General features: G+C 42.4%; 1 protein-coding gene and 4 non-coding genes across 5 annotated transcripts in view; 1 reads left to right on the top strand and 4 right to left on the bottom strand.

Annotated features, from left to right (window-relative positions):
- Positions 1-808: 808 nt before the first annotated feature.
- Positions 809-949, bottom strand: LOC146704894 (U4 spliceosomal RNA). The gene has a single exon (XR_014921803.1). It is a non-coding gene; the product is annotated as a U4 spliceosomal RNA (small nuclear RNA).
- Positions 950-1483: 534 nt separating this feature from the next.
- Positions 1484-1624, bottom strand: LOC146704893 (U4 spliceosomal RNA). Its single transcript, XR_014921800.1, has one exon. It is a non-coding gene; the product is annotated as a U4 spliceosomal RNA (small nuclear RNA).
- Positions 1625-2343: 719 nt separating this feature from the next.
- On the bottom strand, positions 2344-2484 carry LOC146704892 (U4 spliceosomal RNA). The gene has a single exon (XR_014921799.1). It is a non-coding gene; the product is annotated as a U4 spliceosomal RNA (small nuclear RNA).
- Positions 2485-3077: 593 nt separating this feature from the next.
- LOC146704891 (U4 spliceosomal RNA) lies at positions 3078-3218 on the bottom strand. Its single transcript, XR_014921801.1, has one exon. It is a non-coding gene; the product is annotated as a U4 spliceosomal RNA (small nuclear RNA).
- A 7539-nt stretch (positions 3219-10757) lies between these two features.
- Positions 10758-18791, top strand: part of plxnb2b (plexin b2b) — a 147406-nt gene continuing 139372 nt past the window's right edge. Inside the window, exon 1 of the mRNA XM_085462344.1 lies at positions 10758-11411. The gene's annotated coding sequence lies outside the window, so the exon portion shown is untranslated. The remainder of the gene's footprint in view (positions 11412-18791) is intronic.

Genomic DNA, 18791 nt, shown 5'->3' with positions numbered 1-18791 from the left:
ATAAATTCTTCATTTTTCTGCTAAAAAATAGATGACCTTTCGTTTAAAGACTTTAAACATACAAACAAATACAAGTTCTGCTTTAGGCTTTTGTCATCCTCCAGTTCAGCATAACTATATAGTGACCCCTGCTGGTCTGGTAGCTTCACTGCATTGTACACACGGGTGATTAAAAATGCATTAAAAATCCATGTATAAGAATTTACAGTATGTCACTACAAGAGAGCAGAGTTTTGAGTTCTCAATGAATATATCTAAAAGAAAAAGATTTCCAGTGTTAACAGTAAAGACATACAGCAACTGTCAACAAAAACTATCCAGCCATGGTCTGAGTAAACCCCATCACTCAGGTCACTAACGCACACACTCTATTCAGACCATTCAGACTGTTAAGCTGTTGTCTGCAGTCTGTCTGTGTTTAAGTAAGGTAATATAAGTGGCTATATTTTTTAAATAAAACTGACCTTAAAAATGTATCTTTAGCTTTCAAGCTCTGATTGTATTTTACAAGCCAATTAACTTTTTTTAATGTATTTTAAAAGTAAAATTGAGTTAAGAAAAAAAAAGTTTGTTTCAAGCTCTGGTTATACAACCTTACAGTGCAATATTTTCTCTTTTATGACTTCAGTAATATATGAAGGCAAGGGTGAGAATAACACACTGTCCTTTCTTTATAGTACCCTAACGTAGATGGCAACATAGTCTGGAAACTACAATATAGACGCTAATGATACACAACTCAAAAAATTACACTGACCTCATGTAACTCTTTCTAACTAGCAAGATCTCACTTTAAACAGAAGATAAGTCTCCTTAGAGACCGTCAAAAATTGCCATTGCCGACTATATTTCAAGTCGTCAAGGCGGGGTATTGGGTAAAGTTTTCAACTAGCAATAATCGCGCCTCGGATAAACCTCATAGGCTACAATACTGCCACTGCGCAAAGCTGAGGAGCTACTTCGCCGACAGGGTAGTCTCTCTGGGCCCTACACCTTTCTGTTAGGGTTTTAACCGTGGGCGTAGCTTTAACATGCACGATTTATAGAGCTGTAATTAAACGTATATATAGCTATAAGCAATATTAGTTGCACAGAATATCCAAAATAAAAAATATACATAAAAATCCTTGCAAATGACAATGTTTTGATCATGAACAAAACACAAAAAGCGCTCATTGTAATCCAAAACAACATCATCACGTGTGAATGCACGTGATGGCTTGTTATCAATGCGTGTAAAATCACGGGCAAACCGCCTGAGTAACTAAATAGCAACAACAAAAACACGCCAACAAAAATTATAAATACAAGTACTGGAGATAACTTGTAACCGGAAGTGACGTGCCCTGGTACGTCACTTTAGGGCTCCCGCATTCACCCAGAAAGTTTTAACCGTGCCATTCTCGAAGTATTCCACACATTTATAGCAACACAACAGTGGTGAATGTGTTTAATTCGAGTTCATTTTTAACAAGAAGATAAGTCTCCTTAGAGACCGTCAAAAATTGCCATTGCCGACTATATTTCAAGTCGTCAAGGCGGGGTATTGGGTAAAGTTTTCAACTAGCAATAATCGCGCCTCGGATAAACCTCATAGGCTACGATACTGCCACTGCGCAAAGCTGAAGATCTAGTCCGCCGACAGGGTAGTCTCTCTGGGCCCTACACCTTTCTGTTAGGGTTTTAACCGTGGGCGTGGCTTTAACATGCACGATTTATAGAGCTGTAATTAGACGCATGTATAGCTATAAACAATATTAGTTGCACAGAATATCCAAAATAAAAAATATACATAAAAATCCTTGCAAATGACAATGTTTTGATCATGAACAAAACACAAAAAGCGCTCATTGTAATCCAAAACAACATCATCACGTGTGAATGCACGTGATGGCTTGTTATCGATGCGTGTAAAATCACGGGCAAACCGCCTGAGTAACTAAATAGCAACAACAAAAATTATAAATACAAGTACTGGAAATAACTTGTAACCGGAAGTGACGTGCCCCGGTGCGTCACTTTAGGGCTCCTGTATTCAGCCAGAAAGTTTTAACCGTGCCATTTCAAAAACTGAGAGGATAGCCAATGATGCAAACTTATACAACACACAGAACATAAGATATTAAGTACGAATTAAAACTGCGATTCACACATTTGCTCAACAAAATATGAATAAATAAGGCATCATACTCTTCGTTATTAAACGCGAACACCGTAGCCCACAATAAAACCATTTTCATACTTTTAACTACCAGCTAGCTTCTCGAAGTATTCCACACATTTATAGTAAGAAAACAGTAGTGAATGTGTTTAATTAGAATTCATTTTTAACAAGAAAACTAGTCTCCTTAGAGACCGTCAAAAATTGCCATTGCCGACTATATTTCAAGTCGTCAAGGCGGGGTATTGGGTAAAGTTTTCAACTAGCAATAATCGCGCCTCGGATAAACCTCATAGGCTACGATACTGCCACTGCGCAAAGCTGAAGAACTAGTCCGCCGACAGGGTAGTCTCTCTGGGCCCTACATGTCTCTATCATGGTTGTAGGAGTGGGTGTGGTTTATAATTCAAAAGACTAAAACTGTAGAAATGTAGCCGATATCATTTACCACGAACTCACGCAAATGAACACAAACACACAAACACGAGAAAGCTGGGATTATACTGATGCAAAACACACCGAAGCGTTCCCCTTATCCTAAACAATGAACTGGCGGGGCTGGCAAGGTAGTGTTGAATGTAACTGCGGTTAAATACCCAGGGGGCTTATCAGTGTGAATAAAGTCAAATATAAATATAAATGTTAAAAAAAAGATGAATTAAGAGAATTTACTTTTAAGCGCAGCGGATATATATATGATAATTAAGCGCTATGGATTTAAAAAAGGAAATGACGTAGTCTACGGTACGTCTATCAATGTGGGCTCGGGAACTGAGCATTCTCAAAATCATCACAATAAACCAACAGTATAGCTCGCTAACCTTTCAACATGAGCTAGTTAAAGATTATAAACACTTAATATAACTAACTAATTTTCTTTAAAATTCAGAACATTTAAGTTGTACAATAAAAGAAGTCTCCGTAGAGACCGTCAAAAATTGCCATTGCCGACTATATTTCAAGTCGTCAAGGCGGGGTATTGGGTAAAGTTTTCAACTAGCAATAATCGCGCCTCGGATAAACCTCATAGGCTACGATACTGCCACTGCGCAAAGCTAACCTCCACTCAGCACAAGCAGAGGGGCCATTTCGCTGCATGCGATCCTTAGTTATGGTGCTATCGTTCATGTTTTTGTTTTGATAATTTTACGGTCCCTTGATCACAATCACAATCGTTCACTTGTCCACCGCCGATGTTTGCCGAAGTATGCACCATTGGTTGTTTAAAATTATTTAGAAATTGTTACCAAGCCGCAGTGCATCATGGGACATTCAATCCTCCACTGTCGTTTCAGCCCCGCCCTGTCCTTCATTTAGAGCTTCACGCTGCCCAGAAAATGCTTACACGCAAATAACACACCAAATAGCTGTTTTTTTTATTGTTTTTTAAATTAACATTTTACCACGGTTGGCAGCTTCCTTCGATAGTCAACGCTTCAAACGTCCAGTGGGTTCAACAACGTTATTATAAAACACCACCAGATGTCAGTATAGGCACGAATACGCCTGCTTAGGTTTCAGCGAAGGCCTACATTACTGAAAAAATAATACGAATAAATAATAATAAATAATTAAATACACAGGAAGGCCTGCGTGTATCTCCTAATTCCAAAATACATGTAAAATACTGTAGGCTTCAGATGCTATGTCTATTAACTACTGGTTAGTTGAAATCGCATGTAGACCGCAGATTTCAGTTTGTGTTGGCCTGACTGACGCCACCTGACCATCACACGGTTATTTATTACCGTCCAAATACGTTTAACATTATCACGAGGGGATGAACGAGCAAAACAACTAGTGAAAGTGAATGAAGTCTGCAGACATAGATGCTAAACAAAGCTCAACAAAGCTCAAGGCCCACCCTGAAACACACTGAAACTGGTGTTTCTCACCTGCATCCTCCTGCTCGTCGTCTGCCGAAAAATTAAATTTAAAATGGGAGGAGGGAACAAATTTGGCAGTCATTATAGTGTTATATATAAATAAATAAAAACTAAGTCGAGCACTCAAGGTAAAGTAATTTCCTAATTTCCTTTTTCCAATTCCAGTTGAAACGATGCACTCCCTGGTGATCCTCGGTAAAACTAAGTGGAAGGAATGAAAAATGACCAGACCGGAAATTGATTAAACACCTCCCCATCGCCATCACCACCCTTGTGGGTTTTTTTTAAGTAAAGATATGTGAGTGTGTAATGGATTGCCTTTCATATTGCTTTAAACAAATTCCATATTTGCAGAAGGGCCATTAATTTTCCACTGATCCAGAGACTATTTTAGACTGTCATCTCTGGAAGCATGGGGCTTTGAATATTTATATCCCTGAGAAAGTTCTAAATACGTAAACTGCACTGTTGTTAGCAGTGTTAGAGTTCAAAATAAGTACCAACTCAACCTGCCGCTGGTTTAAATCCTTCTTTTAAATTAATGCATGAGTAACAATGATCAAATTATATAATATGTGATACTAACACTCACAAGGGATGCACTGCATTGAGTACTTTTCAGTTTTAATACTTTAAGTCCATTTACGTGACAAAACTAATGCACAAAATTCACTCTACAAAGCACAGGTTTGGGGATAAAGACTTAATTCTTGGGCATATTTGATCATCAGTATAGCTCAAAAGCTTAAGTGCAGAGTTTTAATGAAGCTCCCTTGAGTATGAGTTGAAGAAGCAACACTATTCTTTGTTTCATCAGTTTTGAAACCCTCTCAGTGTCGACCACCGGAAGACAGGGTGCTGAAAATCATGAGGTGTATCTCATGCTGTATGTGTATTTTTCATCAGGTTATTAGCCCCTCATAATGGCGCGTACTTTGCACGCTGTGTGTCTGACGCAGTAATTTCACTGTGTGGATATTAGAGGCCTTTTTCACTTGTTGTGAAGCTTCAGTAGGATAATGCAGGTGCTTTTGGGTGCTCAGCAGATAAGCACTGGCGTGCCAGGTGTTAAAGCTGCCTGGGTTGACACATTAGACAGGGATTTTTTCTACTGCCAGAATGTCAGGCCAATGAGGCTCATAGAGGTAGGCTTGGATCACTGTCAGGGACAGGTAAGTACGCAGATAAGGGGATTACACCATGTTTGTGCCAAGTAATCTCAAATGAATCCTGCCAGCCTCTGTTTCATCCTCACCTGCAAAGCTCAAATTTGTCTTTTCTCATCCCAAGAAATACATTAGACGAACAAAGTTCAATTCACAAGATGATCCTTTTAACCTGGCTTTAAATGAATTTGAGGACACGCCGGGCTATGGTCACTTAACAACTGTGACAGTAATAATCTCTTCTAATTCTCTGAGGCACCTGATTGCTTTTTTTGGTATTAGTATAGTCCCTTTTATCACCAGCTCTGCCCAGTCAAGCAACGTGTGGGTTTTATAATCACCTGGACTGTGTAATAAAATGAGATCTGGCTTGGTGGTCCCTCGCTGCAAGGCTTAAACTTGACCTGTTGAACAAATAGGAGTCTGTGAGAGTAGCTGAAAGTCCCTTTGGGCTGTGGCTCTCCCCCGCTGGTAGGCAGACTGATGAAAATAGAGTGTACCAGATGGCTTAGCTGTTTCCACCGTTCAGCACAGGCTGCTCGGCAGCCCACATAAAAAACATGGCATCCAAAAGGGGCTCAGTGGAAAGCCCATAGCCTTCAACAAGCTGAGAGCTATTTTCCTCCTGAACCACCAATCACAAGGCTCATAAAAGAGGAGGAAAAAAATCGCTGTCACATTCAAGTCATGATCTAATCTGTCTTGCACCATGTAGAGCAGCTTGTAGTATTTTAAGAAACGCTGTTTTGGTTTGAGAAAATGAAAGATTTCCAGTCAAATCCACTCTGTGTATGCACCAAGCGGGCTTATCCAGCTTTTTTCACAAAGTGCAGCTTACTCTTTTTATTCCCACATTTCCAGACGCTGTCAAGGACAAGGCAGCTCTTGGATTCTCTGATCAGAGTCTCAACAGGAAACAGGCAGGACACACATATAAGTGCAACCGGTGGATTTATGCATTTGTTTACTTACAAGAGTACGGCTGGACGTAAAGAGGCCATTGTGTAATCTGGTCTGTGTCACATCAGCCTGGTTAAGGACATTTATTAATGCTAAAACTCCCTCTATTAGCTCTCAGAGTGAGGCCACCTGGACCATACAGGATGAGCTGAGCGAGCTGTGATTAGATTGCGATATGAGCAGAAGGAGAAGGAAAACAATGACATTTTTCTTGGGTAAAATGACAGTTCGGCTGGTCTGAAGGGGCATCTGATAACACAAGACAAATGTTTCTTACTATGCCTTTTAGGTTCTGCAAAGACACCTTCAGCATTGCAGTTTCACTTCCGTAGATCAGTAAGTTTACATGATACACATTAACTGTACATATCTATATATTCAACCACATCAGCCTCCTTTAAATATTGTGTTTTTCTGTCTCTCTGACACACACACATGCAAAATAAAAACACACACACACACATGCTTGCAGACTGTTCACACCAACCCACACACTGCTGCCACCCTGCTATTCCCAGCTTGTGGTTATTCCCAGACTGAGTCAGAACAGCACCATAAGCCTGTCTATCCCTTTTATACCAAACCTGATGTCTCCCTGTCGCACATGCTTTTTGCAAAGGTTGTGAGCCCTGCAAACAGTAGCCACAGCTCGGTTTACTCGCACGCTCGCCCCTTTTTTAATTACTTGTAAGTCACGCTGACAGCTGGAGATGCACTTTGCTAAGTCAGGAAGCCATTCATATCAAAGTGCAGCCTATGCTTTAAATAACCCTTCCCCTGTCTCCCAGTCGAGTCTCTCTTCACACCTTTATCAATCACCACCATGACAAGATCCTGTGTCTGTGAACTGCTCCATCTGTTGTCTCTCCGTCTTTACGCTAGCAAGCGTCTTTACGCTTGCTACAACAGTATGTCTGCCAACCTTCACCTGGTGATAAAGGGAATAGCAAAACTGAAAGATAGTGACAATACACCTACACAGCGAGAGCACCGGGGCACAATTATGTGAACGTACAGGATGTTTTAACATCCTTATTCTTTACTGAAGAGATGATTGCGATGCACGCACACTGATGCTCACGCGCCATTACAAAAAAAAAGGCCAGGACACTATTACAAATGATTGGTTGCATGGATTTTTGTGTGAAAGCCAAGATCAACTGTTTTGTGTTATTTACCAACTGTGAAAGACTTACACAGTTTCATCTGTGGGACTCTCGTGGTTTCTAGTGAGGAATATAGCCATATGAACTCCATATGCCATCTGTATGGGAGGAAACGGCGTGATAAGTCACACTGCAGTCAGTTTCCCTTAAACACAATAAACAATCCAAAAACAAGACACAGTGCCTTCTGTGCAATGTGGATTCATTACATTCATTATATCACACCTATATTACTACTGTGGGTAAGAGACATGCATATGCATATATGAACTAAATGATGCCATTGTAGGAAAAACGTCAAACAAACAAAGCTACAACAGAGACAACACTAGTAATAATGAACTATTTGTGAGTTTTACCGGATTCTTTTTTGTCTTCATGTATGATTTGTACACAAAGACAAGTACAAGATGTGTAATTCACAGTACTGCCATGGCTAAAACAATCAAACAAATTCACAAGCACTAACCAAACCCCCCACCCCATCCGTTTTCAGAATTAGGCCACCTGGACCATATCTGCAAAGAAACCCTCTTAAATAAGCATGCAACTACTGTATGGTGCAATATAAAGCATTGCCCAATAGGTTGACTTAGGTTATGCTCCTGCTATTTTCAGGTTATAAATTACTGATTAAAAACAATATAAGCCGCAGCCAACAGAGGGCAGTCTGTCCCCATGACAAACAGACTTTGAACTCTGAACCTTGAATGTAATATGACCACTATATCACTATGGACAGCCGAAACGCTGTACCATAAATTACATTGTATAATATGTTGATAGTAAAACGTTTTACTGCCAAGACCAGCTGAGGGACACCGCGTGACAAATGGCGGTGTTTGACACCAGCGTGATAACATATCATCACTATTCAAGCAACATAAAGGCGAGCTGCAGGAAGGTATGGGCGCATTGATCAAAATGTCATCACAGTCAGGCTATCTTAGCAAAACAAAGTGAACTTCTATTCCACTTCAGTGAATTTAGAAAGCCTTGACTTGGACTCTACAGAGATCCCCTGGGCCAGCATGTTCCACGACTCTCAGCAGCCTCATTACTCTTTAGACAAACAGATTTGGACATATTGAACTCAGACCCCAAACAAGCCAGCTCTACCCCCGCCACTTTCCACTCTCCCAGTCCGACGTGTGATTGGAAGGTGTTTGTCTCTCTCACTCCATCTCTGGGTGTCTGTTTCCTTGACACTTGTCTGGCTTGGCCTACTTTCTTCTTGATCTCATCAGTCAGTGTGAGGACCTGTGAAGGCCATCTCCCCCATCTTCGCCAGCTCTGTGCCTGTGTCAGCACTTAGGGACTGACTCACACCCCCACGCTGTCTCCACTCTTTTGCTCTGGGGCGAAGGCAGCACATCTCCTCGTTCAACAGACAGTCTCATTTGCATGCCCATAAACCACTCTCGGAGCTGACACGCAGCCACACAACAAGGCATGACACAGTGTCACAAAACTCAGTGCGCCAAATTGCAATGTTATGTGATATTAGGCTCCAAGGCAAAAAAAACAAAAAAAACACTGGGTATAACCTCTTGAGTGAAAAAGAGCCAATCAAGCTCAAAGAGCACTTAAAAACACATATGGCCCATATCTGAAATCAATGCTACTTTCAGTTCCTTGCTGCTTGCATGTCTGAAGAATCTGCAGAAACTCTGACTCGTATTTTGTTTTAAGTGATGAAAACATATTGCTGATTTAAAGGTTGCACAGAGTCACGGGCCAATGAGAGATTGTTTCACTATCTGGATTTAAGAGCTGCAAAGACGATGCTTCTCGTGATTAACGATTCACAGTCGAGGTACAGCGATCACACCACTAATTTGTGGTATAATGACTACTAATACAGCTCTTGTAAATTCACAGTCAAAACGGGGGCTTGGTGAATTATAAATAAACGACGAGTGGTTGCTTTTGGAAATATTTTTAAACCAAACAGAGTCCCCGGATTGCCTCCCTACATTAATCTGCATTCATTTGTATGGAGTGCTGGTGGATTATTTATGTCTCTGTTTTGTTGTTTATCGGGGTTAAAGGAGCAATTAACATAATTCATAATTCATCCACTTTAAATATACCAGTAAAGCACCTATTGTTTACGGCATTCTGACAGCTAATTTACAGTGACTGTCAGGTCGCTTTAAAGGAAGGCTTCTGCTGCCAATCATGACAGACAATGTCAGGGAAAACTTGCTGGGGGAATCTCACAGGATCAACAAATGCCAGCTCAACAGCAATGTGTCTTTCTTTGGAGACATGACAGGCCTCCTTGTCAACAGTTCTTGCGAGAACTAGTGAAAACCCTTTCCAATGCAATATGTGGTGGAAGCTTTCCACAGCGATGCCTGTTGATTATCCTGGACGAATGGAAATGATGTACTTTTAAATGCGCACTGATTTAAAGGTGCTGAAAGACCCTGCAAACTGCTTGAGGGAAGGTGGAGTGCAAACCTGAGGAGTGCATGCCCTGCAGTTAAACACATATTAGGCTATGCTTCAACAAAAGCTGCTGTAATTGTAATTGAGTTAATAGAGTCTAGAGAATCTATTTTGAGACCCAAGAATAAATAAAATACAAATGTTATGGTTCAAGAGTTGGGTTGCTCCAGGAAGAATTTTGGATTCCTGACCTCAGTATTTCATAAATGCACCCCACGCCCACATAGTATTGTGACGGGAGTGGAAGAAAGCTAATGAAACAGTGTGAGTGATAACTATATTCCATTAAGCCGCCTCGGCTGCTGGGTCCTTTTATGGATCTATAACGGCTCAGTGCCACACCGTCATGGTTTACTGAGACGCCACAGTTAATAAATAAATAACCAAGACATTGCGTTGTTTTCTTGTAACCACCATTTCCTATCATGCATGCTGATGGGGAAGCCTTTATTATGTTATTTTGGTGGCAAAGATCAGCAGCATATAACTGCTTAAACAAAAATAAAATCTAAGTCATCTGTGGCTTCCACGTGGTTAGTTGTCTGTTGCTTTTGGGGAACTAATTTCCTCACTTGTGATGTGGCGGGAAAACTGCTGACAGATTCTGTCCCAATAAAGGCGATTTAACGTGGCGAGCTCTAACTAGACAGAACTGTGCGTGTGCCTGTGTAGTGTACCATACACCCGGGTGAGAATGGGATCAGTTGAAACCGAAACCTAATCGGCTGTTTTCCACACATTCCTAACAATTCTTTGCGAGCACTGCCTGGATTGACCTGGAACCGCCCCCGCAGACTGAGGAGTCCGGACCACAATTTGGGAACCACAGTACGGCGGCAGGGGGGGCTTACCACACCGCTACCATCGCGCGGAAATATTTCGGTGCGTCAGAGAACAGACGATACAAGTTGCTCCGTTTTCCCTCCCCGCTACTTCCCGGCTGTTGTCTCCTCGTACAGTAGCTTCGCCGGCTGAGTGGAGTAGGAGGAGAAGGAGGAGGAGGCGAAGGAGAGAGAGAGGGGGGGGTCAGACTACTTCCTTTTGCGATCCGAGCGACGTCTGTTCTCCGTTCAGTGCGCACTTCTCTCTCTTTCTCTTCCTCTCTCTCCCCGTTTCATCCCATTGCTTTTTTTCTGTATTTTTTTTTTAACTTCCCCATCCCTATGTACAACCTCCGCGTTTCCGGACGAGATGACTGTCAGAGCGAGCGCACGAGCGCATCCCACAGGTGTGTCGCTTGCCAACTGATCTGCAGCTACGAGACACTCACACCTGGAAACTAACCTACCATGTGACTCGGCACCTGGGCGTGGAGAAAGTCCCGAAATTCTAAGCAAAGACACTCTTTTGTTGAAGGAGTTGTTCGCGTCGTCTTTCAGCGGGAATTGACAATTCGTGTAACCAAGCAGTCCGGGTTTTGTTTTTCTTTTTTATACTACGGAATAGTGCCTTTCTGAAGCCCCCCCTCACAGGAGAGGCGAGTAAAATGTAAACTTGCTTACGGACGTCTTTCTCCTTTTTTGTATCGTTCAACCAGGAAGGAGGGGGTAGATTCTTCAGGATTTGGAGTATTCGCGTTTGTGCCACTGTCTTCGCTCTCTCTTTTCCCCCTTTCAAGGTGAGTTCCAGGAGGGGTGCTGGTGTATCCCCGTTAAAGCGGGGTTGGGACTGTTTGCTTCATAGTTCATAAACGCAGAGTCAATTTCAGACCCCGGTGCGTATGGAACCAAGTTTGGATATCTTATTATGCGCCCGATTGACGGAGCAGGGGAGCGTAAACCTTGTGCCAGGAACGCCGTTACGCTGATGTAACGCCGCTGTTCTTTGCTTGTTATTGTTTTAGTTATTATAACGTTTGTGGCTTAAAAATGTACTACAAAGAGAGTTAAACGGTGCTGTTTGGTTTTCTTAACATTCTAAAACAGTGTCCTTGACGCCGTCTTTTTACAGGGCTTTTCAAAATCTCATTACAGCCCGTAGTTGCATAGTTGTTGTTATGGCTGTCTGGGTGCCAACTTGCTCTACTTTTCTCAAACTCAACAGCTGATTGTTCTAAAAGACAAACCTCTGGGAGACATTCTTGTCTCGCAACCATGCATTTCACCTCAGCAGCGCTACGAGACGTCTGTCCCCACAGGCAGCTTCAGAGAGAAATGGGCATGCGAACTGTGTCCCTCACCTCTGGACACTAGGCTGTATATCAGCATGAGAGAGGACAGAAGTGGTAGTGAACTACGCCTTCTGTTTGTCTTTCTTTTCTTTTTTTTGCTTTCTGTCTTGTCTCTCTTGTGGAAAACAAGAAGGACAGAAGCACTATTCATGTCCCTGTTGAATCTCCTGTGTAGTTCTGTCAGTCTGTATCTCTCCGTCCCTGGCGCAGACCTCAACAGACCACTGTACTGCCTTGTTGCCTTTCTAAATAGTGCTTTTATTAACAGCCCTTGCCATCCTCTGACCCCTCTTTGTGGAGAGGTCTACTGTATGTAGGATGCTCCATCGCCCTGGGGATTATTCTCATTAAATAACATTATACAAGCAGTCTCATAGTGGGAATGGATTAGTAGTGTGAGGGGAAACATGAAAGCAAGAAAGGTGGCTGTAGGTGGTAGTAAGTAGTGGTGGCTTGGAGGGATGTTACTGTAGAGCAGGGGTCAGCCTCCCAATACTCTGGCTGCACAGGGATAAATGCCATCTGCTCACATGGACACACACACAGGCAATTGAGAACCAAGCTGCTTCCTTGTCCTTTCCCCCCCTTTTATGCCACCATCTCTCTCTCTTCTTTCTTTCTCTCACTGTCCCACACTGCTTCATTCAGTGTTTATCTCCTCTGCTCTGAATAAATAGAGACACCTTATCTGCGCAGAGGAGAGCGGTGATAAATGTTTTCTCCTGCTCCCCGCAAGGGTGAAGAAGACAAGCGTACCACGCTTCTTCATCATAGATGCTCTTTTCAGGACAACTGAATAGGAAGACATTTCTCATTCAGGTCATGCTAGTGTTTCAGGATTCTGCAAAACAATCCCGAAAGCCGAATGCAAGCTCATACGCTGTAATAGGAAAGCGGGGAAAACAACAAGCAAAGCAAGCATTTCCGTGAGCCCGCTCTCACCCCTGCCTGACTTTTATGGGAAATATGCAGTTAGGTTTCAAAATGAAACTTTGCCATATAATCCACTGTGTGTATTTTTGGATCTGGTAAATAACCTCTGACCAGTTGAGAACTAGAGCTAGTGAATCACTGGGCAGTGAGCACTCGGCTGTAAAGCTCCTACGTGTTTTTGGTTGTGCTAAAGTTCATCCTGTAACTTCGTAGTGCTGCACAATTTTTTTCTCATATCTCAAAACCATGTCGTCTCCTACATATACACCGGTTTGGCAATATTTTTGTGGTCAAATGAATTTAAACTAATCCACTGTGGGGGTTTTATGTTTCCTTTGCTCTGGATTACTGACTTCTGCCGTTTTCATTTTAAAAAATGAAACCATAATCTTTGTAAGCAACAGGCAATCCCATTTCTCCTCTATCTGCCACAAATTCACCCCTAAACCGATACTTGACATGTGTATATTCATCGCAAAAGGTTCATGTCAGTGTACTACCGCTAGTTAATCTTGTTTTTTCTGACCATAATAAATATAGTATGTCATCTGATTCATAATTTAAATGCCGTATTTGCTAGGCTTACTTTCACTTTTGAAAGGCATACTGTCAGATATTGTTTGCACAACATTTTTTGTTTCCGAGTGGACTTTGTAAACTTACTGGTCATAAAATAGGTGTGGGATGCATGAGTACTTTGCTCCTCTCCCTTAACAGAAGTACAAATAGGTTTCAGGGGAGTGTGGGTAAATGTTTGAAGGGTGTGTCAGTTTGGCATTAGAGATTTCCTTCAGATTGGCGATAGGCTCGTCTTTTTATGTCCGAGGATTATCCCGTGATGAAGGGACGTCATGCTGAGGTGGATTTCTGATCTTATCACCACAGGGTTTTACAGTTGCCACCCCTGCCCTGGGATTCCACAGCCTTGTCCTAAACTATCTTCTCAGCAGCATTCCTGCCGTTACACCACCATCTTGACCTGATTTGCTGTTGTTTGTACTATGGAGGTCATATATGGCATTTGGTCCCAGTACCAATAAACCTCCTCTGCTTATACACATAAACACAACAGTGAGCTAGGACCACTTCAGCCTAAACCACGTGACACCAGCCTTTGCAAATACTGTTTTCTAAAACAGATGGACATCAAACTGGTTTTCCAGTCTTACTAACCACTCATTCACCCATTCATGGAGGGCTTTTTTTGCCTATGTCGTGCACAGTCATACACCACTTTGGAGCTCAATTACAGTACTGTGAAAAAGTATTTGACCCCTTGCTGATTTCTTAGCTTTTTGCATATTTCACAGTAAATACAAAATGCAGTTTATAAATGATTATTTCATTTATTAAGGGAAATAGGTTATCTAACCCTAACTGGAACTTTGTGGAAAAAAAAATCCCCCCTAAACCTAATAAGTGGTTGTGCCACCCTTGGCAGCAAGAACTGCAGTCAAGCAATGGTAATAACTGCCAATAAGTCCTTGACATCACTGCCGAAGACTTTTGGTCCACTTCTCTTTGAAGACTTGTTTTAATTCATCCACACTGGAGGGTTTTTGAGCATTAGCAGCCTTTTTAAGGTCATGCCAAAGCATCTCATTCTGATTTAGTTCCGTACTTTCACTAGCCCACTCCAAAAGCATCTCTCTCTTTTTTTGAGCCATTCAGAGGTAGACTTGCATAACCCAACCTTGAGGGAACAAACTGATGACATTCTCCTTCAGGATTCTCTGGAGGACAGAATTCATGATTCCATCAATTACGGCTAGTCATCCTGTTCCTGATGCAGGAAAGCAGCCCCAGGCCATCACACTACCACCTGACTGTTGGTATGATGTTCTTTTTATGAAGTGATGTGTTAGTTTTGTACCAGAGGAATACAAACCTTCCAAAAAGTTACATTTTTGTCTCATCAGTCCACTGAATATGTTCCCAAAAGTCTTCCTTATTAAGATGTGTTTTGGCAAATGTCTTTACGTTTTTGGGGTCTTTTTGGTCAGCAGGCATTTACTCCTTGGAACTCTCCCTGTTTTGCCCAGTCTGTTTCTTATTGTTGAATCCTGAACTGTGACCTTAACTGAGACAAGTGAGGACCAGAGTTCTTTAGGTGGTGTTCAAGGTTCTTTTGTAACTTCCTGGATGACTTGTTGATGCAGTCTTGGAGTAATTTTGGTAGGCTGGCCATTCCTATGAAGTTTCACCAGTGTTCCAAGTTTTCACTGTTTGTGGATAATGGCTATCACAGTGGTCTACTGAAGTCCCAAAGTCGTAGAACCGCCTTTGTAACCCTTATCAGACTGATAGATGTCACAGACTTTGTTCCTCAGCTGTTTCCTTAGATCGTGGCATGCTGTTGGAGATCTTTTACCCTACTTCACTTCGTAAGGTGACCTGATTCAACAGGTCTTACTGTATTCAGGCCTGGGTGTAGCTAAACTAAAACGAAACTTTAAAAAAATGTGCTAAATCAAAGTTAACGATTTAACAATTATTTAACTAATTTAACTATTGTTAATGTTTTTGATGATCAGAAACATTACATTCTAGCTTTTGGTTGTCCATGTCACTGATTGTCCAAATCAATCCCTATATATCACTTCAGATCTCATCACACCTGTTGGTGCGCATGCACTGTCATTTCACGGGTTCTTTTTATCTATAGGTACTCCAGTACCTGTGGCATCTTTAATGCCATCATGTTTTCCACAGCTTTGTATCAGCACGATACCAAAGCAATGTGACGTTCCGACTCAAATGAAACCCTCGCGACTCAGCCACATCCACTTAGAATTAAAAATAGCATAACAAACTTGCCAGGTGTGACAGTGGTAATTTTCATCCCTACTCCCTCAGCAGCAGGCTATGAGATGGGCTGTGTGGAGGAAGAAACCAAGGCGAGACAAAGCACTCATCTCCCTCAACAGAAAGTTCCCTGCAACGGTTTAAGCTGGTCTGCTTGCAGAGCAGTTCACAAATAAAGTGGTCATGTACAGCTCAGTGGGGTGTACTTTTACCACTATAACATTCATGACACTTTGTCAGCATGCTGTCTTTTAGCCCACGCCAACAACCGAACATACCATGCAGTCGGTTCTTGAGAAAATGTTTTCCTCAGTGCTGCTGCATACTTTCACTGGTTTCCCCCCCACTCCTGCCCTTTCTGCTCTTTCTCTGTCCTCACGTCCACCTTTTAAACATTGTGACTCTTCTTTCCCCTCTCTGTGCTCAGAGCATAAGAGGAATGTGATGAATATTGTAAACACACTCGCATTCCTGAAGGAGCTAAATTATTTGCATAGGGAGGGAGCTTCCTTTTTATTACTGACTTAAGTGGTTTTGTTCAGGATGTTCTGCAGAAGAACTGAGATATCCCATCTTCTTTTGAGGGCGAGAGAGCAGAGGAGGAGAAGAGTGATGATGATGATGTATTCAGAGCTAAGCGAACACTTGAAAAAGTTAGCCCAGAGGAAATCATGATCTGCACTGCTGTTCAAAGGGCGTTTTTTGGGAACGAGTGTGGTATTGGCTGTCGGCGTCATCGCATGGATGAAGGCTGAACTCGTGATGGATAGAAAACACAGATGTTTGCCTCGGTTTCTCCCTCCTCTCACCAGCTTCCCCTGTGGCACCTGAGCTGACTGGTTGAAACTGACACATAGTATCACAGAGGCTACTGATGTGCCTGCTTACTGGAAGCAAGTCAACCAACCCACCTATTTAGGCCGCTGGCAAAGGTTAACAACCACGGAGTCATTTTGCCTGACAGCCCAGAGGAGGGTATGTGAAAATTTATCACAAGTGATGAGATTCGTGGGTCACCTTGATTTATCTGAGCAAATGTGTTCACTTCACAGGTTTTGTATTGGCAGGAGAAAAGTGAGCAGCAATTTCATTTTTATTTTTTGCTTTGGTGCATATTGCTATGAAAAAAATAAACACTTTAGGTCGTGCCCGCTTCAGTCAGCTGGAACGTGAAAGGCCCACCTCCCTAGCCATTACGATGAAAAGACAAGTCATATCTCTCAGACTTTTAACACATCGAAGATGAGACGATGCTTAATTCCGCACAAATTGAGCCGTCTGTGCAGGATTTATCGGCCCATTGATAGATCTTTGTCGAGGAGATCTAGGTTTAAAAGAGGTTTGCAGAAATCTCTGACTAATAAAAACTATGTAGAGCTACAGTGGGGCAAAAAAGTATTTAGTCAGCCACCGATTGTGCAAGTTCCCCCACTTAAAATGATGACAGAGGTCAGTAATTTGCACCAGAGGTACACTTCAACTGTGAGAGACAGAATGTGAAAAAAAAATCCATGAATCCATATGGTAGGATTTGTAAAGAATTTATTCGTAAATCAGGGTGGAAAATAAGTATTTGGTCAATAACAAAAATACAACTCAATACTTTATAACATAACCTTTGTTGGCAATAACAGAGGTCAAACGTTTACTATAGGTCTTTACCAGGTTTGCACACACAGTAGCTGGTATTTTGGCCCATTCCTGCATGCAGATCTTCTCGAGAGCAGTGATGTTTTGGGGCTGTCGCCGAGCAACACGGACTTTCAACTCCCGCCACAGATTTTCTATGGGGTTGAGGTCTGGAGACTGGCTAGGCCACTCCAGGACTTTCAAATGCTTCTTACGGAGCCACTCCTTTGTTGCCCGGGCGGTGTGTTTTGGATCATTGTCATGTTGGAAGACCCAGCCTCGTTTCATCTTCAAAGTTCTCACTGATGGAAGGAGGTTTTGGCTCAAAATCTCACAATACATGGCCCCATTCATTCTGTCCTTAACACGGATCAGTCGTCCTGTCCCCTTGGCAGAAAAACAGCTCCATAGCATGATGTTTCCACCCCCATGCTTCACAGTAGGTATGGTGTTCTTGGGATGCAACTCAGTATTCTTCTTCCTCCAAACACGACGAGTTGAGTTTATACCAAAAAGTTCTACTTTGGTTTCATCTGACCACATGACATTCTCCCAATCCTCTGCTGTATCATCCATGTGCTCTCTGGCAAACTTCAGACGGGCCTGGACATGCACTGGCTTCAGCAGCGGAACACGTCTGGCACTGCGGGATTTGATTCCCTGCCGTTGTAGTGTGTTACTGATGGTGACCTTTGTTACTTTGGTCCCAGCTCTCTGCAGGTCATTCACCAGGTCCCCCCGTGTGGTTCTGGGATCTTTGCTCACCGTTCTCATGATCATTTTGACCCCACGGGATGAGATCTTGCGTGGAGCCCCAGATCGAGGGAGATTATCAGTGGTCTTGTATGTCTTCCATTTTCTGATGATTGCTCCCACAGTTGATTTTTTCACACCAAGCTGCTTGCCTATTGTAGATTCACTCTTCCCAGTCTGGTGCAGGTCTACAATACTTTTCCTGGTGTCCTTCGAAAGCTCTTTGGTCTTGGCCATGGCGGAGTTTGGAGTCTGACTGTTTGAGGCTGTGGACAGGTGTCTTTTATACAGATGATGAGTTCAAACAGGTGCCATTCATACAGGTAACGAGTGGGGGACAGAAAAGCTTCTTACAGAAGACGTTACAGGTCTGTGAGAGCCAGAGATTTTCCTTGTTTGAGGTGACCAAATACTTATTTTCCACCCTGATTTACGAATAAATTCTTTACAAATCCTACCATGTGAATTCATGGATTTTTTTTTCACATTCTGTCTCTAACAGTTGAAGTGTACCTCTGGTGCAAATTACTGACCTCTGTCATCATTTTAAGTGGGGGAACTTGCACAATCGGTGGCTGACTAAATACTTTTTTGCCCCACTGTACTTATACCACCTGTACTGCATTTTCCCTGCACTTTTTGTTCCTGTCCGAGTTACTCTATGTGGAGTGCCATTTAATCCTAGCCGAGGCACCAGAGACTACAATT

Source organism: Copadichromis virginalis, linkage group LG7 (assembly GCF_057382275.1).
Source record: "Copadichromis virginalis isolate Kocher_CV1m ecotype Utaka linkage group LG7, C_Virginalis_male_GT1.1, whole genome shotgun sequence".
Lineage (NCBI taxonomy): Eukaryota > Metazoa > Chordata > Actinopteri > Cichliformes > Cichlidae > Copadichromis > Copadichromis virginalis.
Note: the sequence above shows the minus strand (reverse complement) of the source record. Positions and strands in the feature narration are given on the sequence as shown.